Genomic DNA, 25,612 nt, shown 5'->3' on the forward strand with positions numbered 1-25,612 from the left:
CTTATCAGAGATGATACCTTACCATGGATGAGGGGCATGCTAAATGCCAACTTTACTTAAGGAAGAATTTCTCTAAACTCTAACCTGCAAAAAAAAGAAAAAAAAAAAAGTAGATTTCTTTTTTTGTTGTTGTTGTTGTTCGCCACCATTACATTTATTTGCGGGAGATGGGGTCAAATCTTACCATGAACTTTAACACTGGGTAGGACTAGAGACAATGATCCGCCCAACCTCTGGGTATTCACAACTGCAGAAGTAACCAGATCCTGTACATGAGGCATCACCGTTAAACATGAGCATTAGATGAGGAGGACACATTCTAAGTAGTCACATGATTTTCCATTCAGAGGCAGGTGCTGCCCTCATGTCATTAGTGTTGAGAAAAATGCAGGTAGAGCCTGACTTTCGCCTCCTAGCATAGGCCCAGACATGATGGTGATCATGTACCAAGGGAACCCCCCTTTTACAAAGCAGCAGAATGATGCTCCCAGCTGAGCTGCAGGATGGGCACTGGGCTGACTGGAAGGGTAGACAGAGTGGGGTCTGACCCCATTTACCCTTTCCCCATCCAACCTGGGCCCCCACAAGCCATTCTCTGGCCCTCTGCATAAGACACTCAGCAAATCAGTAAGGTGTGGGATTCTGCCAACTCCCCACCTTGCTCCACCTTCCCCAGGTCTGAGAGGTGTCCCAATCCACTGGGTGCAGCCCCATCCTCGCCCGACCCCACATCTGGACAGACACATGACAAATATGGAAACGGAAGCCTGATGGGCTGGGGCACATCTGGTTGTTGTTGGGTTGGAGTCCTCTTGCAGATGTCCTAAAACGGTCAGGCCTCACCCACCGTGGCTAGGTTGAGACCATGTTTTTTTAGATGATTCAGGTCACTCCAGGGCAAAGCATGATTCTGATTACACCCGATGGAAAAGCGGGCTGGAACCTCAGAAGAGCTGGCCCTGCACACTCAGGTACTCCCAGCAGTGAATCCAGGATCTGAACACCGGAGAGTAAGCAGGGAGCTCAGCCCGCAGCCCGCAGTGGTTCACAGCCATGAGGTCGCCGACTAGCAGGAAGGGGTAGGTCAGCATGCTCACTGTGATCCCCATCACAAGCTTGGTGCCGCTCTGGATGGTCAGGGCCTGGCTGAGGCTGTCATCCACCAGGTGGATGAAGTGGGCCAGCAGGGTACAGCCCCACAAGAAAATCACATCACCCAGGAGGTGAGGGATTACTCCAGCAAAGAATCTCAGCAGGCCTTCCTCTGGAAATCTTCCCAAAGGATCTCAGCACACCACTATACTTGGCCCCCCATCCCACAAACTGGACCATCACATTGAGATGACATGCAGGGAGCGGGCCAACATGCGGGACACACACTGCATCACCATCACTTAGGAGGTCTCCTTCACAACTTTCTTCAGGAAAGGATCCATATCAGCCTTGTTGGAAACCTACTCTAGCTCATCTGGAGGGAAAACCTTCTTCATGCTACCCTGGGTCACACTGGAGAGGGTGTTGGACATCAGCTGGGGGCTCAGGCCTTGGAACAGCCCTGGGTGTAAATTCTACCAAAAACATAGATATTTTCCCAAACATTACATATTTCTGCAGTGAAGGTATTAGCAACTATGTTGCTGTCCCCTCAGAACCTGCCAAGCCAGCTCCTCTCCCTTTTCTCCCTTTTTCTCTGCACTCCTAAGGAAGTTTTGATTTAGCTATCACTAGCACTCTTTCTTTTCTTGAGACAGAGTCTCACTCTGTAGCCCAGACTGGAGTGCAGTGATGCCATCTCAGCTCACTGCAAACTCCACCTCCAGAGAGCAAGTGATCCTCCTGCCTCAGCCTCCCTAATAACTGGAATTACAGACATGCTCCACCACACTATAAATGGCTAGTTTTTATATTTTTACTAGACGTGGGGATTCACCATGTAGGCCAGGTTGGTCTTGAACTCCTTATATCATGTAATCTGCCCACCTTGGCCTCTCAAAGTGGTGGGATTACATACTTGAGCCACCACACACAGCCTAGCACTCTTCTTTGGAAATCTGTTCATTTGAAACTTGTTTACATAAAGTTATTAAAATGCAATGATAGATGTAATACAACTCAGAGCTATCAAGTGAAAATATTTGCTTTGGAGAATTAAAAAAAGACAATACAGAGGCCAGAGTGAACACAGGCTATCAAGGACAGCAGTCTGGGACGAATAGAGTTTCTTCAAGGTGGTAAACCTGCAGAAGGGGACTTCTGCTGTTAAAGGTGGGAAGCACTTTTATTCTAGTCTCTAGACATTAAAATACGCAGAAATAATTTTAGAGCATTTTTAATGTAAAAATGATTCTTGGAATAAAAAGTAGGGCATCTGAAGTCAGAAACAAAGAAAATAACTTAGGTGACATTTAGAATGTGGTCCTGTGTACAAGAGTTAGCATTAGCTATCTGGAAAGATATCATTAACTATGAAGAAAGATCTGTGGCTAAAAATGAAAACATTAGTAAATGACCTAGGAGCTATGCTTCTGTTAACTCATTCCTGACCAAACATAGTATGAGTTTATCATGTGTGTATGTAGTTTCCCTGTTTTCTCTACAAATTCCTTTATTTATACATTATTTGTGAAACACCACTTCAATTAGGTGATGTAGAAATGACGAAATGCTATCTAGAAAACACTCTAATCGTGTCTATGTAAACATTGTTCTTTATGTGTCTTTCAGTGGTTCGGATTTGATTGCTGCCTGTTCAAGCTTGAATATTGTTGTTTAGAGGTATAAATACATCTTTCTTTTGAGGCTTAACTGATTATTTTTTTTACCTGAAATGATCATTAGAATAGCATACATGTGATAGGGCAGACACATTTGAGATCAACCCAATAGAAAGGAATCTTGTGCACTTTTTAAAAATCAGAAGTGCAATCCTTGATGGCAGAAAAATGTGAAATAGTACTTTAAATTACAGCCCTATTTTATTGTTACATAGCCCAAGTGCTGTTCTGCACATAAAAGAAAGTCCATAATTATCATAATTGCTTGCCATCATCAGATGCTTTATAATCATTAGTTGCTATATGAATTATAAACATGTTGATGAACAAAATAGTCACCAATAACATCATGGTCAATGGTAGGTTTCTCATTGCTAATGAAGTTTTTTAAAAGGAAATTCACGAATTCCCTCATAGAAACTTGCTTTTTATTGGCCTCTTAAAATGTCTTGTAAATTCTATTATTAGAGGATAATGATAGCATGAGGGAAAAATAGATGGTCTGAGCAATGTGTACTTGAATAACTATAACCTGGGTAGTTGCGCCTAATGACAGGTTGTAAAATGGCCTTTCATAGAATATTTCCTTTGATTATGTTGTTATTCCTCAGTTCATCAGGATAGAAAAGGGGAAGAAAAATCACCCTGGCATGACTAGAGATGAGTTTTAACATTCCTTATATAGAAACTCTACACTCAGGAAAACAGTATTTTCCAGCACAAACCAAGTACAAATTTGTACTGAAAAAGCAGTTGGAAGATTGAATTATTATTACAGCTAGCTCATGTTAGAAGACAATGGTATTTATGGAGCACTACCTGTGTGCCAGGTGCAATGTTAGGTAATGTGTATAAATGATTATATTCAGTCATCTATTAATAGAAGAGGGCACTGGAGCTTAGAGAAGGGAGGAAAATGGCTGAGAGACCTGGATGATTTGAACCCTGGCAATCTGACTCTGAAACTATACTCTGGTGACTCTCACAAATTATAAAACATCGATTGCATTATTTATTTAAATATTTTACTTACTAAACATTTATGTATAACTTAATTTTTGTGGCAAACAATACAACTTATAGATTATAGTTTATTAGCTTTTATATTTCTCGAGAACAGTGATTCTGTTAGGCATTTGTGTTTCCCGTAATGACTTTCAATAACTCCTAGGTGTTCAGTAAATACATATGAAACATATGTAGATAGATCCTGTATATATTCACTCCATTCCATAAGAGAAAAAATAAGAAAACATTTTTAGTTTCTATGAACAAACCTTTCTTATGAACTGCAGTTTTGCATTATATCTTGATGTTTTGTGAAAATAGTGTCTCAGCATTAAAATCTTAATGATTACTTAAATTCCTGGTTGGGTATTCATCATTAACTTCCTTTACCACCCACATTTATATAATCCCATGCACATTTCACCTTTAGAGTCTATTAAATTCCATTTTAAGTTTTATTTTATTTTTGTTATACATCCTTCATAAAAATATTCTATCTTCATTTTGCTTTTTGTTTGGCAAATTTTTTTTTCTCTTAACCATTACTACTTTCTCTGTTATACATTTTATTGTTGCTGTGCTACATTTTAAACAATAAACTTATTTAAATTCCCAGGATATTCTCGTTCAACATATTGTTCACCTTTAATCCTAATAAAGTAGTTTTATCTAAATGGATTCGTTCACTTCTTCAATGGACATTTACTGTTGCCTTCTGTATTCCAGGCACAGATTCTATGTGTCATTGCTAGGATAGTGAAGAAAATAAGCTACTTTTTCTTTTCTAGCAAATAAAATAATAATAAATAAAATTTTATTGTCAATAATATATGTTATCTAAAAAATTAAGCAATGTAGGGCAATAGAGAGTTGTGAAGAAAGAACATGCTATTTGGTGCCAGGGAAAGGCTTGTGTGAGAAGATAAAATTTTGGCAGAGGTATAAACTAAGTGAAGGATGGAACCATGCAAACATAAGAGAAAGAACATTCTAGAAGAGAGAGCAACAGAGGCAAAGGCCCTGCAAGGGCACTGAGTTCCGAAGAACACTGGGGCTTTGGTGGAGTGAGCAGGGGAAGGCCGAGATAGGAGTTGGGAGAGGAAGACACAGGTCAGATCATAATGCCTTTGAATTTGCTCTGTGGTAGGAAGATGATGAAAGATTTTGATTAAAGTTGTGATGAGGTCCCGTTACCCTTTCAAAAGTATTATTTAGCTATTATATGCAGAATTGAGCTACTGGAGGGCAAGAATATATACAGGGAACCGTGGAGGAGATGAAAAGTCCTGAATTTGGCACATTTTTTTTAAGGTGGAAATGGTATTACTCTTACCAATTGGATGTGCAGTATAGGCAATTGGAAAAGATGCCATAATATAATTACACTGTTATATAAAATCCAAAGAGTGGACCTTGATTTGGCATTAGAGAAACTATTAGAAGTACTTAATGTCTTTCAAATGCGGTGTTTAATGGCGGATAGAGATGTAAGTTGAGACAGAGAGAGCAGAACGTTCCCAGTGACACTGGCCACTGTTGCTGAAGCAAGAGAAATGGCTGCAGGAAGGTGAAGCTGGGAAATTAGAAAAAGCAAGCAATTTCAGGATCATGGCATTTCTTCTCACCAAAGACTAAACCATGGCAAGGAAGAAAGACAGCAAGAAGGAAAAGAAAGGAAAGTAATCCACCAACCCCACATTCCATTCTCAATTAGCATCGCCAAGCATTCTTTGATATAGTCCTAATTACATTAGTAATACTATTGTTTCTCAGTTACCAAAGGCTTTCTAAGTTCCCTGAAGTAGACTATGGATGTACTCATAGTTACTAAACATTCTCTATATAGGAAAACTCATGCTTAGTTTTGAAAAGCTTGCTTATGAACAAACTTTATAAACATAAGCTGTCTGTAAACCCAGGAACTTTAAACACTCATCTCACTGTGAAGTTGTTTTCTAGCACATTCATATTTGCAAGCTATGGGTAGGACCCTAAAATAGAATTACACAGCATGGGAGAACTGGTTTCCCACACTAAAATGGGAATAGAGCTTTCTTACACATGATTTACCTGTTTCCGTGATTGCAATTTTATTCAAACTGTAATGTTGCAAAGAGTGGTTTTAGAGACCATTTAATATTACATCTTCTAATAACAAAGAAGCACCTAGTTTCCCCCTAATCTCATATCCCACACAGGTCTTCTGTCCCTAAAAGTAGGCCTTCCCCTACGGGCCTCAACTCTTTTTCTAGAAAATTGCTTTGAGAGATTATTTTGTAATATACATTATAACAAAGAACAAGGAACAGGAAAAAAATTAAAAAGGGAACTCATATAAACAGTCTTCTTTAATCACAAAAATGATGGTGCTCTCCAAGAGCAAAGGATGCACAGGGCATCCATCAGAGTCAGTTGTCACTGGAAGTACAGAGCAGTAGGCTAAAAAGGCATGAATAAATGAATAAATACAAATGTACAATATGAAAACAAGTAAATGCTTTACATTTACAAATCACGATAATGTCATGATGTGAGGTATCTGCTTCTGAGGGTTAAACAATGACAACAAACCATGGATTATGATGGGGATAAATAATGAAGTAAAAATATGTAAGTATCTGTGGGAATGTTAACAATTTCGAGAGAGCAATTATGTCTGGTGAAGGAGAAAATAATGGAATGTAGTTAGAGATAGGTACATAAAGGTAGCAAGGGTATTTTATATTTTTATTTTTTTAAATCTAAAACAAATACAGAAAAGTGATAAGATTTGGCCCCAGGATGGAGGGGGGCAGAGGGCGTCGGTATATGAGTATTCACCATATAATTTTCTATGCTTTTCTGTACTATGATTTAAAAATATCATAATGAAAATTATAAGGAAATACTCTAAATTTGCTAATAATAAATTTGAAAATCTGAAACAAAATAAGAAAACAATCACATTAGCCATTTAGTACCAGAGTTGATACTAAACTTTCAAAGTTTAAATGCTTTTTTCCTAAGAAACAAATTTTTACTATGCCATGAAAGAGCTCATTTCAAGTAGAATTTTTACCTGCTTCCTGGCAGCATAGAAATCCTTTCCATCTTTTCTCCTTAGCCAGAAGAATCCGCCTTGTACCCCATATGGTTAACATCCTACGTCCTCCACTGAACATTTCTAAAAGTTGCTGAGAGCTGCTTCATACATGTGTGTCCTCCCTCTACGCTTCCTGGCTACTCATTGTTACGCATTTTATTTTAGTCTTACGCATGAGAGAGTAATGAGAAGAATGTAGAATGCATTTAATTTGGACTTCAACTTGGCTTTTGCAATGTCCTTAAAATAATATAAACTGTTAGTTTTTTCTTTCAACAGAAAGGAGACCTTTCTGTGCAAGTTGGACATGTTGATTGGGAAGCAGAAAAGAGAAAGAGAGCGATGCCAAGAAAAACATGCTATTTTAACATCAAGCAACACGAAGGAGGCATGGGGTTATTTCCAGCCTGAAGTTGAGGCTGCGTTTAGAGCAAAACTCTTGCAGCCAGGTATTTTTTTAAAAATTAAAGTGACATTCATATAAATACAATTAATCACTTTAAAGTGAACAATTCAATGACAGTTAGTATTGAATTAACAATGTTTTGTAACTGCCACTTCTATCAAGTTCCAAAACATAACTGAAAAAGAAAACCCGTGCCCATTAAGCAATCCTTCTCCATTTTCTCTCCCCACAACCCCTGCCAAACATCAGCCTGCTTTCCAGGGAATGACCTATTCTAGGTATAAATGGAATAATATAATATGTGACATCTTGTTTCAGGCTTCTTCCACTTAGCAGAATGTTTTGGACATTTATTCATGTTGTAACAAGTTTCAATACTTCATTCCATTTGGGGGCTTCATAAAATTCCATTGTATGTATATACCACAATTTTTCTTTTCATTCATACTCTGAAACTTGATTTCATCTTAAAGAAACAAACACCTGGTAATGGATGCATATTCATTGGCAACCTTAAAAATAAGGACCTACTAAGATTCTAGTTCCTCAAATACAGTCAACTGATCCAAGTGATTTTCTGTCAACCTCTACAAATGTTCTCAACCACTCTGATTTTCTCATGGATATCAAATATGATCTCTTCTGCCATCTTCAACATAGGTAATGCCCAGTAATTATTGTTTTTGTCAATCTATATAAAACACTCAGGGTTGTGCTTAAGAGAAATTTCCTACATAACTAACAGGATTTCATATCTTCATTTTTTCTTAATTTGTCATTTTTGGTATTGAAGAGTAAGTTGGTATTAAGATGCCAAAGAATAAAAAATATCAGCAATAACTAAAATGTTTTAGGATTTACACTTTCAACCCCTTAAACATTTATTTTCTTTGTCCTCCCATGGCTTATATTTGCAGTCTTGGAACATGATCAGAGATGAATATTGATTTTTTTGTACCTTTATATATCGATTTTAACCTTTATATATCTGTAGTTCATTTCACACTTAACTTCCTACCCTGGTGTCAGAAATAATGCAGAAATTATTATTTGTGGGAAAACAACTTGTCTCTTTGCTGTGAAATCCAGTTGAATTTGAGATAAATACTACTATGACATAGTCACCTTGTATCTGTCACTGATTCTCTTGCAGGGTAATCACTTTCTTCAATTTCAAATTAAAAAAAAAATAGATTTAAGATCTTTCCCAAAGGGATGCTACTGCAATTTAAATGTTTAAAGAAAGTTTTTACATTAAAACAAATGAGAAAATATTGGTTTTAACAATGGCAAAACCTTTTCTTATTGCATAGTTTGTGATTTTATGAATGTTGCCAAGTCACTAAAGGAGAGATTTAGATTTAGATTTAACTATTACTATGATTCTCTGTTTGAGAATCATTCTGAAACATATTTAATAACAGTTAAGGAAACATATAATGAGACTAGTATTTAACAGAAATACAATTAAGGTACTTCCTAAAATCCTCTCAAAGCCTAAAAATAAGTAAATATCAAACTATATCATTTCATAAATGAGAATTAGATGATACAAAATATGAATAGTCTTTGAAAAAACAAAAATTTAGGACTATTTTTACTTTTACATTTGAATTTGAATTTTTTCTCCTTTCTGTTGGTAAAGTGAAAGTATAAGATCTTTACAACAAAGAAAAATAAGGTTTTATGGGCTTCAGACAAAGAACTCAAAAGGTTACAAGGGTAGTGAAATAGAGCTAAGCTATGAAGAGAAGATCATTAAATCTTTCTAGCAGCAGACACCACTTTCAAAACCAAAATTCTCTTCCTCCCCTTCATTTGGTGTAGAATTAATCACAAACACACACACACACACACACACACACACACACCCATGCACACAGCATACACACTCCACACCCTACACGCAACACCCCCACACACTCACAAACACATGCACATACACAAACTCTGATCTACTGATGATTGGAAAGTTATCCAAATATACCACTCAGTATTTCGATGAGAACTGCAACTATAATTTCCTCACAAACTTTCCCAGTGATTAATGGAGATCATTATCTCCCAATTTATAGTTTTTATAAATCAATATTCAGTGCCAACAGGCATGGCATGAGGTCTGGTTCTTTAGAAATACTTATTTAACAAAGATGTCCATTCCTGCCCTATGTAAATTTGCAATTTGGAAGAACACATAAGAGGCAGTGAAGATTTGATTATGAATTTTCAGAGCAGTTTGACACTAAAAACTAAGGGTAGATGTTTGTAATTTGCAGCAAAAGCATGCTTGCATCCTATTCTTAAATACACCCCAATTACTCTCAGGTTTTCTAGGTACTGTGCTGCTACATAAAACAGGACTCACCCTCAGTTTCTAATAAGAGTTAATAAATACAACAAATTTAGGATACAGAAAGTATTCATTACAGAACAGGAAGATGTATTCCATATTGCATTTACAGGCGGAAACAGCATAGGATTTTTAACTGCATCAACTAGTAGAATTAAAATTTTAGTAAAACCAAACTTAAGAACGCAGGTAAATAATTAAACAAATGCAAATAAGTGGACAAAGAAAGCTGATGTAATAATCAAGGATAAATGCACACAGAAGAGCCCAAAGAAGGCAAATATCATATTTTTTGTCATCACCTAAAAAATCCATTATATTCAAAGCCTTTTATTACCTTAAGGATGGAGAAGCCATGTACCACATATGGCCGGTGAGTACCTGGGAGCAGAGCCAGCAGCAGTGACCGGGAGGTTGGGTACACTCCACAGGGTAGGGATTTCTTGGCCACTGATGCTTACTGATAGTCAAAAGACTGGAAAGTGCATTTTGTTTGAGGTTAGGGAAGATAAAATAAAGACAAGGAAATAACTGCTTTAATTATGTTATATTTTTGAAATTTAAAAATATGAATTTGAAGAATTTTGAGGTAGCACATTTTTTGCTTGTAGCAGATATCAGAAATCCAGTGGTGGGCAGGAATCCAATGTGGAGCCGGGGTAAGGTGATTTTCCTATTGGAGAATTGAGCAGTAAAAATAATCCACAGTAGTCACAGGATGTCCCAGCAGCAATCCTCATGGCTGGCTCTGTTTCCTAATTAGTGAAGGCTTGCAGACACCATGATACTCTGGATCAGAACACATCATCTGTTGCTCTTGCTCCCCAAACCCCTGGAATACCTCCACCTACAGCTCCATGTCCACTCTAAACTCCTCTAAGCACAAATTACTCCTGTGCAGGACAGGACACTTCCCAGTAGCTCTGTAAACCTGGTAGATTCTTTCTCCAGGGTAGTCCAGGTTCATTTTACTTTTAAACATTTTGCAGCAATCTATATTTCTTGAACATCGACAACTATCAGCAAAGTTTATTGCTATAACTGATATTTTTTGAGCACCTACTTCGTGCCAAATATTATTCTAGGAACTGAAGGTATAGCAATAGGCAAAATAGAGAAGAATTTATATTCCTTTAGAGTTTAAAATATAGTAGGAGTGGATAAATGATAGTTAAATGAATACGCATGTCAGATGTTATTCAATTCTATGAAAAAGAGATAAAACAGAGAGAAGGACAGTCTGTCTGTGGAGAATGTTACTTTAAATTGGGTGGTTGGAGAAGGTTCCCCAAAGTAGAGGTTTCTAGGACAAAGGCTGATGGTTTCAAGAGAGTGAACCAAGCTACCTTCTGGGGGGAAGAGCATAATGACATGGGACAAAGGGTATGAATAAATCAGTCTTGGTGGCCTTCCACCAGAGACCAAGGAGGGTAGGAGGAATGTGATTCCTACCAGGAACGCACACAGCTGCTCCCTCGCGTCAAGTTGTAACAGGAACTTGGCTTTCTTGCCACAATGGCCCATCTGAACAGCTCAATAGGCATGACTGCTCCCCTGTGGCCTCACAGAGGCTCCCTAATCCAGGCTGTCTTCACCACCTCCAGTCTTTCTTACCTCTCTCTTCATTTCCTACCTGTACATCATCAAGGATAGTGAAAGGGATGGAACGAAAATAAAATACCTCAGTCAGAGACTGCTATCATGAAAGAAGTTGATATAACATCTTAAAGATATTTTTAAAAGTGATCTGAATGATACAGCCATAAGCTTAATTGGTCATTACGGAGTTTCTTAAAAATAATAAAGAATAGCCTGCAAGTGACAGCATTTATTTGTTCACTCATTTTTTTTCTTTCAAATATATTTGATGACTTCCTCCTGTGAGTCGAGTCGTTTTTCAGGCATTAGGAAGAAAATGGTGAGCACAAAATTACATGCTTCTTGTTTTCATGGAGTTTAATGTCATATGAGTGAAACAAACATAAAATGAAGAAACACACTGAGATTTTGATGCAGAAGAAAGGCAGTATGATCCTTTGAAAACAAATAAGCAAAGAATCTGATCTAGTTCAAGGAGCCTAGGAAACATTTTGCTACAAAATAATCACTCAGTCAAGAGCCAAAAAATTCTAAGAGTTAGCTAGACTGAGATTGGAGTTATAGAAGAAATCCAAGTGAGATAAAAGCAGTAAGAACATAGGGGCATTTGAACCCCAGAGAAGAGAGCAAAGACAAATAGAATATTGGCATGTCATAGGAGGGTACAGAGAAGGATTGGCTTGAGAGTAATGCTTATAATAGCTAACTTTTATTGGTTTATGAAGCACTCATTGTCGGATATTGTGCTAAATGTTTTTACATTTTACTTTTATTTAATGACAAAATCTATGAGGAGGTATAATTACTTTTTCCATTTTGAGTATAGTGCAACTGTATCTGTGAAATGTTAGAAATGTGCTTATAGTCTCTGTTACTAAATAGCAATGCCCAAATTAGAAACTGTAAAGCGTGTCTCTAGAATCAATAGTCCAGGGAAGATAGGGAGCACTGGGAGGTCAGAGAAACATGGGTTCATTCTGTTGTGGAGTTCCAAGAACTGGCTATTGCTTGAATACAATTTCTTGTATTTGCATTTGAGAGGAACTTTCCCACCTGAAACTATGTACTACCTCCCGTGAAAGGTGAAACTGGAAGGAAGCAATAGAAGGAATTGATGACAGTTGAGTGTATACTCTCTTTCTCCATCTTCTTACCAAAGAGAGATTCCTGGTGATCAGCAAAAAAAAAAGACATAAACAGTATTTTAATCCATGCTATAATGTTTCTTTGACAACTCTGGATTCTGTGGATTTCAAGGATACCGACAGAGACATTGCTGGCATCTTGGTCTCTATAGCTTTTTTCCCCATGACAATTCACTTCCTTCCCTCAGTCAATTCCACTCAGCTGACAGAGTAACTGAGGAAGGCCTCTGAGAGGCTGTGAGAGGACAAAGGAGTGGATGCAGCTGGTGGCTTCAGATGTCACCCCTTCATATGATGGTCTGCTGTGAGACCTGCAGCTGGATAACACAGCCCAGCTTACATGAACTTATTTTGTGGGAAATCGATCTGGAGACACCCTCAATGCATCCTGAAGAGAATATATATAAAGCATATGTTATCTGTCCCAACACAACAAAGAAATTCAGTTCACCAGATTCTCCAGATAAGTGACACAATTCACTGCAGGGGTGGTTGCTAAACTGTTCCGCCTCTCTCTGAGAAATTCACACCAGAATGAGGAGAAAGGAAGCCTTATGTGTGGCTTCTAAAATCTCCAGGGGTGATTTGACTGTCTACATCGACAATTGCTATGACTGGCTCAGGTCTCAGTTCTTACAAACTTCTACTGTGTAGGAGACCCTGACGCCCTGGTAATGAGGTACTAACCAGGCAGAAGTACCCGAGGACTCTGAGGTGAGCCGCTGGTGTTCACAGTTCTCCTCAATGTGTATGGTTCTTTCTTTTCATGGAGGCTCTACTTCCCCAGATACTACCAGGCATTTTTCTTATTGATTGCACCTTTTTTCATGATGCAGTTTCTTTACTGAAACAACAGTTAACATTAAACACCTGCACTTCTACATCAGTATTTCATTTAAAAATAATTATACAAGGAAATGGTCAATGTTATAAACCTCAGTCATTTTGCAGTGAATAAGAAAACCTGTTTGACTTTTAAGGATTAGACAAAATAATTTGAGTGATTAAAATCACTTCCAATATTATATTGGTAAAAACATTTAATTATGTGCTTTCTCAGCTTGGATAAATAAAAGAAGTCAGGTAAAATGCAAATCAAAAAATGAAAATAAATAATTACTGTTTAGCATTTTTTTTGTTTGGGAATGAGGCAAACTTTCTCTGTTCAATTGCTAGAAGAAAAGAAAGAATTGTTGCTATGAAGTTTATATGATTTCAGATTCTACATCAGCCAGGGATTATTTCAAGTTTAGCGGAACACAATTTTGCACTGAGTACTTAAAACCTATCAATAGGAGCACATTGCTACCTGAGATTCATTACAAGTCAGTTTCACTGCGTGGAGAGCACATGTTTTGGAAAAGAGAAAGCTTGCTTGACTGGCAAATTACATTACTAAGCATTCTAAAACAAAAACAGAAAAGTAAAAAGCAAAAAACAAATAATTGTAATGCTTACCTCTGAGGACCAGTGTCACAAGATTTGACATATAGAAATAGGGCTTTTTTTGTTGCTGTTGTTTATTTTTTAATTTTACTCATGATATTTTTTTAAATGTTACTTATGAGCCCAGTCTCAGTTAAAAGCTAATCCAGTTTTGTATGTGTGTTACGTAGTTAGTAAAGTTAAAATAAATGACACATTTTAATACTTCCTTATATAAACAGATAGAAAGTTAGCAAAACTTTCTCTAACTAGTGTGATGATGAACTGTAAATTTCCAGTGGACGTTGAGGGCTCCACTTAACATCAACCAAATTGGGAAATGGTCACAATCCATGGTATTACACCAAACAAACAGAACAGACATGCTTCTTTGAAAGAAGATGCCTTGCTGACCTCTGGTCCTGGTTTGTAGTCAGAATTGCAGTCTCGGCCCAGCCACTGTGGACTCCCACACAGCCTTCAACCTCCAAGAAAAGAGAGAGTTGTCGCTTTTCTTCCCAAACCTCAGTAATTTCAGTGCTGGCTTTATTCCAACGCTTTGACTGTCAGGGTGTTCCAAGATTTTTGCAGTCTTCAAAACTCATTTCAGAAAGCCCCTTCAGGAGATATCCTGGCAGGAAGTCTGGTCTAGGCATCAAAGTATTGCCATGCAACTCAAGTTTTATTGCCGTTGTTCCTATAACAGGAAACTTTTATATGCTTATTATGTATCCTATCAGGGTGGAAATGTTGAAAGTATGTTTGGCAGAATCATATCAACAGCTTTTAATAGTGCCCCCAAAAGAAGTGTTGGCCCAGTGTCAAATATCTCTGGCCCTACTTCTACCCACCCAGGTACCTCTCACAAATGATCTGAATTCAGTATGAAAGATTGAGAGAGAAAACAAATGCAAAATAAATAAATAGTACCCAGGAGTATTTTTGCTTTGTTTTCCATAAGTGAGAGTTTGATTTTATTTTGGTTTGGTGGAATCCAACAAATAGGGTTCTGAGTTATTTGTTCATGAGAAGAGGCGGGTATTCACAGTCACGTGCAACGTGCTCCTCTCCGCCTTTTTCTGAGCTTTCCATTTGAAGATGGATTCTAAGGGGTGATGTTGACTGTGGATATTTCTCTTGGGTCTTAATCCAGGTGTGTGTGATACTTTTGCTCATCTTGATTCTTAGAAATTGCGTGTTATCCGTTTAATATTTAGTTATCAGTGTCTTTCTGTTGCAAAGAGTAAGCGGCTCCAAGAATTTGCTGTGCTTAAAACAGTTCACACACTGAGTCTGGGATAAGTATTTGATTTTATCGTTAGTACCAGTCATGTTTATTGTAGATTCACTACTCCTCCTTCGTTTGTGCTCATTTTCTTAAGTGGCCCTCACCTTAAACTCTTTAAACTTTTGTGCATACTAAGGCCAGTTGTGACGATTCTCTAATTATGTATTAGCAGATGAGAATAATTTGGGGGTGCCTTTCCCTGGAGGTATTGGCATTGAAAAGCATTCCATGTCAGGACTGCTTAAGTCGTAATATTATAGATCCATCCACTCCATCAATTCTAAAGACTGGATTTGTTTCACGCATAAAAGGATTTGACTGCTTGGACCAGTAAATTCAGTTACAGTATATAGACAACCTTATAAAGTTTTCTGGTTAGAATTTATGCGTTGTCTTACTCTGCTGAGCAGTCATAATTTTAAGACACAAAATCACAACTCTCAAGGTTGAATAATCACTGGTGGTGCCCTGATAAGCCAAAATGTCACAATAAGGCTAAATAGCATATGCTTTTGACCCACCTGTCAGGTGTTATTAATAGGCTGACTTAAAATATGAAAGCAGTAGTGGTGTCATCGACATTTTGAGGCCCATATGCCCATATGCCTAATGCAGTGAAACACCTGCCATGGCTGGTTTCTGGTTCCAAGCAAAGTAAATCAGCCTACATTTTCCCCGACAGTGAAAACTATATCAACATGTACTCAGAACATTCCCCTGTGCCATAACCCTCAGGCTATCACCTCTTCACTCCAAACTGCTTGTGATCCAAAGTAAAACAACTGTTTCTTCACACACACCTCTGGAGCAAACTGTCTAGTGCGTATTCCATTGCTGTGTGTGTGTGTGTGTATGGTGTGGTATGTGCTTGCATGCGTTGAAAAAAAAAAAAAAAAAAAAGAGAGAGAGAATGAGAACTAGTCTCTTTATGTTTTGTTATCTCCAGAGTTTATGAAGTTTAGGTAGAAAGTCTGTGCACTTACAACATAGACACAAAGAAGGATTTGGAAGATCCTATTTAAAAATATTAAATTGTGTTAACAATTGGATCTATCAGAAAGTAACTCAAACTGTTATTTGTTGATCCTTAGTACTTCTATATAGATAATAATGGGAGATATTTTTCTTATGACAGGATAAAGTATACCTCTTTCAGAAGAGTCTGAAAGTTCACCTTTATTCAGATTCTTTGGGCGATAGTCTAAAGTCATTTCGGCTGGGCGTGGTGACTTACGCCTGTAATCCCAGCATTTTGGAAGGCTGAGGCAGGAGGATCCTGAGGACAGGAGATCGAAACCATCCTGGCTAACACAGTGAAAACCCATCTCTACTGAAAAAAAAATACACAAAAAAAAAAAAATCAGTTGGGCATGGTGGCATGTACCTATAACCCCAGTTACTTAGAAGGCTGAGGCAGGAGAATCACTTCAACCTAGGAGGTGGAGGTTGCAGTGAGCCAAGATCGTGCCACTGCACTCCAGCCTGGGCAACAGAGGCAGTCTCCGCCTCAAAAAAAGATAAATAAATTAATAAAAAGTCATTTCATTTTATATGGCTTTATTAAAAAGGGAACTATTCAAATTGTTGGTCATTCTGCAGGGAAATTGACTGAGTCATTATGGTAGGGCTGAGCAGATGGGAGTTTTACCAAGATTTGCTTAATTTGAACAAGCTAAAAGCACTTGCTTGGCTTTTGACTTGAATTGATTTTCTTGCTTTTTAAATACAATCTCAGTAATTATGTCATTTTAGCAACAATCTATGACTTCTTGTGTCTGCTGTCTGGGGAGTACTGGATTGAAGGGAAGGAAGTATAGTGGGAAAAAGATGAATGCTGGCAATTCATGCTTTATCTCAAGGCCATATTTAAGAGTATTTGCATTAGCTGCTTTCAATATTCTACTTTATTTTCTTTTTTCATTTTGAGTTTTCAATCCATCTTTCACTTTTTTTTTTGTTTGTTTAGGTGAAAAACTGATCATCAAGATTTTTTTTTTTTTTTTTTTTTTTTGGTAGCTCCCAAACTTAAGAAAAAAAAAAACAAAAAACAAAAAACAGTAATGTACTCATTCTATTAGTATACATTCTCCCAAAGTTACTGTTTGATAAGACAGCTTCATTTGACCTGTCTTATATTTTTATATTTTCCTTTTTCAAGTTTTATTATTTTTTCACCTTATACTTGTTACTTTAAACATTGATTCTTTTACATTATTTAACAAATGACTATCTGATGTCATTTAATGGCCACTGTCATTAAAATTTCAAAGCATTTTACATACTGCCAGATGCTGATTACCAAGCTGAGTCTTATTTATCATCATTTACCCTTTCTCTCCTGAGAAATAGTCAATTCCACTCATAGGCATCATCTCTCCTGTTGACCTACCAAACTTAATAGGAGGGTTGAAATAGCAATGAAAGTTTATGCCCGATTCCTACTGCATTTTTAACATTAGAGACGAATTGAACTTACTTTTCTATGCATTGTGGAGAAAACAAAGGTAGAGAAAATAAAGGTAGTAATAGGATGCCTGAGCAAAGATTGTTGGAAGATAATTTCATGAGTAAATGTCAGATCAATAGTATTATATTCTGCTGACATTTCTTTTTCTGTGATGCCTCTAGCTCAGCTAGAATCTAAACTAAAATCACAAAATAAGCATAACCAAGGAGCATTGCCATTGACTGTTGGTCTTGTTTGAGTTCTTTTTCAGTTCACACCGCCTGAAAGAAAAGTTGTATTTCCTCTATTTCTGTGATCTGAATGGGACATTCTTACTACTGCATTCGCTGTGCTTGCCATTATTTTTCCTCTGTGGTTTCACCCTGGATTGCTTTATTATATCATTTTTTATAGTTACACAAAGACACATGTCAAAAATAGTAGTGTCCTTGATTATTTTTATATCACTCTTCAACAGCCTTAGTTAAACGTCTAATTTCATATATGCACAGTTGATAAAAAGAGCTTGAGATTTTCTTAGGCAGTAAACATGACACATCCTTCCTTCTATAGGCCGTGAAAGCAGCTTCAGTCTCCCAAATACCACAGCAGACAGAGCTTTTATGATTGCTTTTTGCTGCTAGTCATTTGATGTCTTATTGGCACTGGATTAAAAATGAAAAATGTCTTCCTTAATTCCACATTTCTTTGAGATAGGTTCTATTTTCACTAAGTGCAATCAGTACCAATATGAGTAATAAAAGGACAGAAAGAAGAATGTGATAACTATTTTAAATGCTATGAAATAGTATTTTTTGGAAATTTCTTTTAAATAGCAATTTTTACCACTAAAAAACTATCACCTAATATAGTCTTTATTTCAAATAATAGCAAGATATCAAAATTATTTCATTTAGAAAGTCAGAAAGTATACAAAAGATTTTCACATTTCATTGCATATTATTGGGTTTAGCTTTACACATCCATTCTCCATAATGAATAGAGAGCAATGATATTTTACATGTGACTTTTTTCTCCCACACCCCACCTCTAATCTGTAGCAAAGTCGCTTTTTTTTTTTTTTTTTTTAATCCTCTCCTCTCTTGCCAACTGGTTCCAGATACCTCAATTTCTCACATGAATTGTTAAAATACCTTCCAACTGGTGTCCTTACGTTTGGCCTTATCCTTTCATATTGTATTCTCAACACAATAACAAAAGTGATATTTTCAAAACATGTCAGATCATGTCACTTCATGCTCAATAATTCTCCAACTCATAAGAGTACATGCCAAAGTCATCGAAGTGTCATCCAAGATCATACCTCCAACCCTGGTTCCTACTTCTCTCATCTCATCTTCCATTAACATGCCCCCACCGTCTCCATTCCTGCCACTTACCTTCCTGACTGTACAGATGACAGGCACCACATGATTTCTTTTTAATGGCACCACAGTGAAGCCTTCCTTACCATTCCATTTACAAATTCAATCCTCCCTCTTGCCCCTTCATACCTATCCCCATTTACATATCACTTTTTTCCAGAGCACTTATTAACTAACTGATATATTTGATGAAATTTATAAATTTATTGTTTTGTTCCTTTTCTTCTTGAACAAATCTTGAAAAAACTCCATAGGTCAGAGATTTGTTTTTCTGTTTTATTTGCTGCTGTATATCTAGTTGCTAGAACATTGCCTGGTAATAGCAGGGGTTTGATAAACATTTATTTGAATGAATATGAATAAATGAAAAAATGTGCTTGGCAGAACATTTGGACATAGTAATTACACCATAAACAGTAGCTATTATTATAAAGATTTTTTCCAGGAAATCTAAATTATTTATAATATCCAGGAATTATATACAATAGCCAAAGTTTATATAAAGGATATGATCTATATTGTTGTAAAATCTACATTTGAATTCCACTAATAGAGCTTGGACAAATTTTAAATTTCAATGAACATTTGTTTCCTCATCTATAAAATAGAACTATGAACATCATATAGGTTATATTTTTTACAAGTATTATGTGAAATGTCAAGTTTAGAAATAAAAATGTTGATTATTGTGTTTGGTCTAAATCCACAGGATGTGTTTCTCCCTGCTTCGTACTCATCACCTCTTAATGCTCTTGGGCAATTATTTTTTGAGTGCCTATCATGTGCCAATCACTCTGATTGCTATTGGATATCAAAGTGTGAGACACAGTCCCTACTCTGAAAGTATTTACAGATCATTGAATAGGCAAACACCCAAGCAAAAAGCAAAATAACAGAGAAAGCAAAATAATGGAAATACAGAAGCACCTAACAGTGGAATTTAGGGAAATTGCCTGGATTAGGCAGTAGCTAAGCTAAATCTTGAAGGATGACTGACATTTATGCAAGCCCAAAAGTTAAGGAAGCTGTTCCTAGGGAAGAGAATGGCATAAGCAAATATACAGAGGCCTGAAAGAACATAGTATGTGTGGGACTTTATGACCAACTTTGTAAGACTAGAGGGTAAGGTAGAAACCAGGGGGTCGAGAGATGATGAAGGGGAATTTGGATGACACAAGAGTATAGAAAGACTTATAAATCATATTAAAAACCTGAGATTTTATCCAATTTTCAATGCTGGAAGGGATGGGGGATAGGAGTATCGCATAGTCACATCTGTGCTTTAGAAAGATAATACCAAATAAATGAAGGATGGATTTTTGTGAGAAGCAGCAAAAATGATGCTGTGGAATTGGAATGTGCATAGAATTGGATGGAAGCCTGAAATTTGGAAGTAGATTTTTAAATTCCAATCCCACTGGTTCTACAATACCTATTAATTGCAAACTCTCTCTTACGTCTAATTCTACAGGTAACTTCCATTTACAAACTATGTGGTCCTAGAAAACTTGTCTGTCTAAATTTCTTTATCTGTAAAAACAGAAAAGCAGTATAGTTCCATAAATGTATTATTGCATTAAAATCATTAAACTTGTAAATTACAAGTACATTGACTAAATATATTAATTATGAACACTTTTTATTTGTATAAAAAAGAAATACAGAAGACTAACTAGAAGGTTATAGTTTATGTTTTCTGTAAAGTTAGAAAGGGTTACACCATAAATTAAAATGTTGTTTTCCACCGAGCTATCAGTGACAGCAGTGATAGAGAGTAGGAGATGGATTTACAAGTACTTGTGAGATAAAACTGGCAGAGCAAAAAAATATTAAAAAAAAAAAAATGCCAGGTGCGGTGGCTTACGCCTGAATCCCAGCACTTTGGGAGGCTGAGGCAAGCAGATCACCTGAGGTCAGGAGTTCAAGACCAGCCTGATCAATATGGTGAAACCCCATCTTTAAAAAAAAAATTTAAAAATAAAAAAAAAATAAAAAAATAAAAAAAAAACTGGCAGAGCTTGGTGAGTCCTGGTCAGGTTTGTTGCTCATGCTCAAATTGAAGGTATCACTTAATGTTATGAATTTCAGTAGGTGGCAATTATTAGATGTCCTTTCAAAGCTACATACCACAAATAGCGTTCATCTATGGTGCATCTACAACATCTGATAAAAACAATAACAGGCTTACTATCCCTTATTCAAAATGCTTGGGACAAAAAGTGTTTTAGATTTCTGATTTGTTCAGATTTGAAATATTTGCATAGACATAATGAGATATCCTTGGAATCTGGGCATGACATCCCAGAACCACATGAATTAAGGTTGCTCGCAAGCTGTATGCACTCAGTAAGTTAGATGGGCTCGTAGTCACCCTAAGGTTCTACCGAGGGAGGCAACGCATTGGAGATCATCCAGCGTGTTGTTGTTCCCAAGATTCAGTTCCCGGAGAGTTTCTGGGCTGAGGGACCTAGTTCCTCACAGGCTGTTGCCAGAGGCAATTCTCAGTTGAATGCCCTTTGGATCTCCATTAAAGAACTTGAAGCATAGCAACTGGCTTCATCTGGGCAAGGATGGAAGAAGAGTCAGAGAAAGCAAGAGCAAGACTGAAGTCTTGGTTTTTTATAACCTAATTGCAAACATGATGTCCTCTGGCACCATATTCTGTTCTTTGGATGTGAGCCGTCAGGTCTAGTCTACTTTCAAGGGAAGTGGGTTACTCAATGATGTGAATATCAGGAAGCAGGACTCATTGAGGGGCTACCACATACTGTGAATGATTTGTCAGAGCTCTATGGTTTCTCTATTCAACTTCCCCATGATCATATCTTAGATCGCAAACTTTTATTGATCACTTAATTTGTGTAGGCACATTTCAAAACTATTAACAAATGTCTTACTTTTTATTACTCTATTCAGCACACATATTATACTGTAATATTTCTAATAATTTCTTTACTCAGTGTATATTTATTAAACTCCTACTGTGTACCAAAAATTATAGTAGGCATTAGAATGTCCAAAATAAATAAGGTTTCAAAGACAAACTTAATCTCCATCAATTTTTAAGTGTAATTTTAATTAGCTTCATTTCACAATGGAAGTGACCTTTTAAAATTTAATCCTCTAACAATATTTTCATAAAAAAATAATTAGTCTTTGATATAATATACACTTCAAGAATTATGCTATCAGGTTATTTATGTGTTTTAGTTTTTAGAACATGGCAGGAAAAATACCCTTGTTTGAAAATGCATTATTGCTCCTAAATTTGTTGTTTCTATTAATGTGTTTATATCATAAAAATAGCTGCAATGATTTAGATTCCTGTTTATAATAATGTGTGAATGCAGACATTTATAGTAGGAACATTAAAATGAACTAAACTAGTATATATTCAGAACAGTTGCAATTCTCTCTCTCTCTCTCTCTCTCTCTCTCTCTCTCTCTCTCTGTTAAGTACTACTGATTGACTGTACATTGGGTTGCATTACATTTAAAATTGTATTCTCTTTGCAAACTGCTTTTCTCCTTTATACCCAAATACATCATAAATTAATTCTAACCACTAAACACACACACATATATATATAGATGGCAACCAACTGCTTTAAAATAGACAAAATGATGTATGTGGTTCCTAGAATCTATCTACTGGATTGTGTATCACATTCAAAAAGCACAGCTTGACCTGACCAGGAAAGTATGTGAGACTTGTTTTCAGAGTCATTCTGCCTCTGGCACAGTAGAAAACTCAGAGAGTAGAAAGTTGAGAAGATGAGATGCGACAGATCAGTAACAGGGAGTAGCAATGGCAGTTTGGGATTGTAAATGGAAATAATCCAGTAATTACTTAGTCCAAGGTGAGAGAGAATTGAGAAGTAAGAATAGGTAATATGAGATTTATTGGGGATAGCTATATAGCTGTTGTTTGGCTTTGAAAATTTTTTGATGGTTTGTATACATCTATGCAACATTAAGTAAACAAATAATTACCTTGGTCAAAACATTAGAAATGATTTTATTATTTAACTCTGTACTAGAAAGTCCTTTCTTGTGATGTTTGGTAAAACCATGTGACAAATCACATGTAAAAGGTTAACGTGTGGCCTGGAAGCACCAACTGGTGTGAAATGTTTGCTCTGCTTGCCTAGGAGACTTGGGGTTATAATTACCCTGAGGTTGAAGGATAAGGCAAAAATTTACAAGAGTTCGGCAAATAAAAAATGCCAACTTTACAGTCTCCTTGAGATTAGAGGAGAACAAGAAATCCTAGATTTCAGGTGTGAGAATGAAAACATTTGAAAATTGACTTATTTTGATAGTATCCATTTCTCTCCTAGAGTAAACCCTAGAGTAAACAAAACTGTTACTTTGTTAGGGTCAAAGGGTACCTATTTTGCATACATAAGACATCCAGCAATGCCTGTATATATTTTTTATTGTTGCAACTGGAGAGATGCTACTGGCTTCTAGTGGGTAGAGGGCAGCTGATGCTGTTCAACATCCGACACACACAGGACAGACTCCGCAGAAAAGAATGTCGATGATACTAAGGCCCAAAATATCAGTAATGCTAAAGTTGAGAAAGCCTGAGTGAGACATACACAGAGAAATGAGGTAGGGGAAGGCAGGTACAGAAGGTAGTGTTTGTGTCTCCTCTCCCAAGGAAACTCAGAAGGACGATAAAGAAGCAAAGGAGTTTCTTGCAAGGTAATGACAAATACAAGTGAAGAGGAGTCTGATGTGTTGCTTTTCAGTGGAAAAACAAGAAAAAAAGCCCCACGGTTAGGCTCCAGAAAAAAAGATGGTGACATGAAGACATGAGGAGGTGCTCAGATAACTGCTTAGCTTCATATAGGTCTGAGGATGAGGTATACCTGAGGAGATGTTTTTTTCCATAGGCCTGCAGCAAACTACAGAATCTGGCTGGCTAAGAGATCCAAGAAGCCAGGTCAAGAAACAGCAATGTGGGAAAAGCTGGTCACCTTAGATAAGTACATATGCACTGCCTATAGGGAGCTGGGAAAAGACTGGAGGTGCACCAGGGTCACCACCTGGCTCTGCCAAGATGCAGGTACATCAGCCCATGGCCCAGCCTAGACCGGCTCTGGAGTCTAATAAGATGGAATGCATAATACCTACCATGTTGTCAGTCTGCTATATCCTAATGGAATTAACTGCTATGGTTTCAATGATGGTGCCTCTTCCAAATGTGATGTTGAACTTAATCCCCAATGCCATAGTATTAATAGGTGTGGCTACTGTTCAAAGAAAACAGAGATGACATAAACAGATAGAAAATCATTCCATGCTCATGAATAGGAAGAATCGATATTGTGAAAATGACCATACTACCCAAAGTAATTTATAGATTCAATGCTATTCTCGTTCAACTACTATTGACATTCTTCACAGAACTAGAAAAAAAAAAAAAAAAAACAATTTTAAAATTCAGGCAGAACCAAAAAGAGCCTGAATAGCCAAGGCACTTGTAAGCAAAATGAACAAAGCTGAAGGCATCACACTACTTATTTTCAAACTATACTACAGGGCAATCATAAACAAAACAGCATGATACTGATACAAGAACAGACATACAGACCAAGTGGAACAGAACAGAGAACCCAGAGACAGGACTGCACATCTGCAGCCATCTGGTCTTCAACAAACCTGGCAAAAACAAGCATCGGGGAAAGGATTCTCTATTTAATTAATGGTGCTGGGAGAACTAGCTAGCCATAGGCAGAAAATTGAATCTGGACCCCTTCCTTACACCATATACAAAAATCAACTCAAGATGGATTAAAGACTTAAATTTAAAACCCAAAACTATAAAAAATATAAAAGACAACCTAGGCAATACCATTCAGGAAATAAGCACAGGCAAAGATTTCATGATGAAGATGCCAAAAATAATGGCATCAATTTAAACTTCTCTTCCACCTGGAAACTTTTCCTGACCACTCCAGATTAGGTTAAAAGCCCCTAAAACGCATTTTCACAGCACTTAACAAAGTTTGCTGTAATTCTTCATTCAATTATTCATTTTATTTGAGAACAAGGTCATTGTTTATGGATTGCCACAGACTCCTCAGAGCCTAACTTGGTACTTAACACATTGCAGGCATTATAAAATATAGATTTTTCTAAGTAATAAAACTCAGTTGAAACCTGAAATGACATTCAAATTTTAACAGCTAGTTACCTGCCCCCATTTTTCACCTTCCCCCATTTTTCTATACTCAAAAGCCTTATTTCTGTGACACATCTGAATAGCATTTATGAAAATTGCTTGTTTTTAAGAATAAATTTTGAAACTGTTTCTTGCTTTTTCATGTGTGACATAAAGTAGAATCATAATATGTAAGAGTGATATTGACATTTGGGTTAAAGTTCCCAAGAACAAGTACCTGGGCTCTTCCATAAAGCCAAATGCGCTGGCTTAAACGTTACAAATATTCAATTGCAATCGTTCTCCCTCTTGAATGAGTGAGAATGTGTGGTAGAAAAAACCGTGGGTCCTAAAAGCTGGCACAAGCAAGGCAAACTGTTGGCTCTGCTGCTTGCCAAGGTTATTATCTTAGAAATAACCTATAGGTAACTGATTTTTAATATGCAAAATGGGCATTACAACACCAACTTGTGTTTCTGCTTAATAAAGTGTTATTAGCTTAGACTTTCGATTCTGCCAATGAGAGCAGTCA

General features: G+C 36.8%; 1 pseudogene; it reads right to left on the reverse strand.

Moving 5' to 3' along the window:
- Positions 1-875: 875 nt before the first annotated feature.
- Positions 876-1,671, reverse strand: LOC101029945 (mitochondrial carrier homolog 1 pseudogene; annotated as a pseudogene).
- Between the last annotated feature and the right edge of the window lie 23,941 nt (positions 1,672-25,612).

Source organism: Saimiri boliviensis, chromosome 5 (assembly GCF_048565385.1).
Source record: "Saimiri boliviensis isolate mSaiBol1 chromosome 5, mSaiBol1.pri, whole genome shotgun sequence".
Lineage (NCBI taxonomy): Eukaryota > Metazoa > Chordata > Mammalia > Primates > Cebidae > Saimiri > Saimiri boliviensis.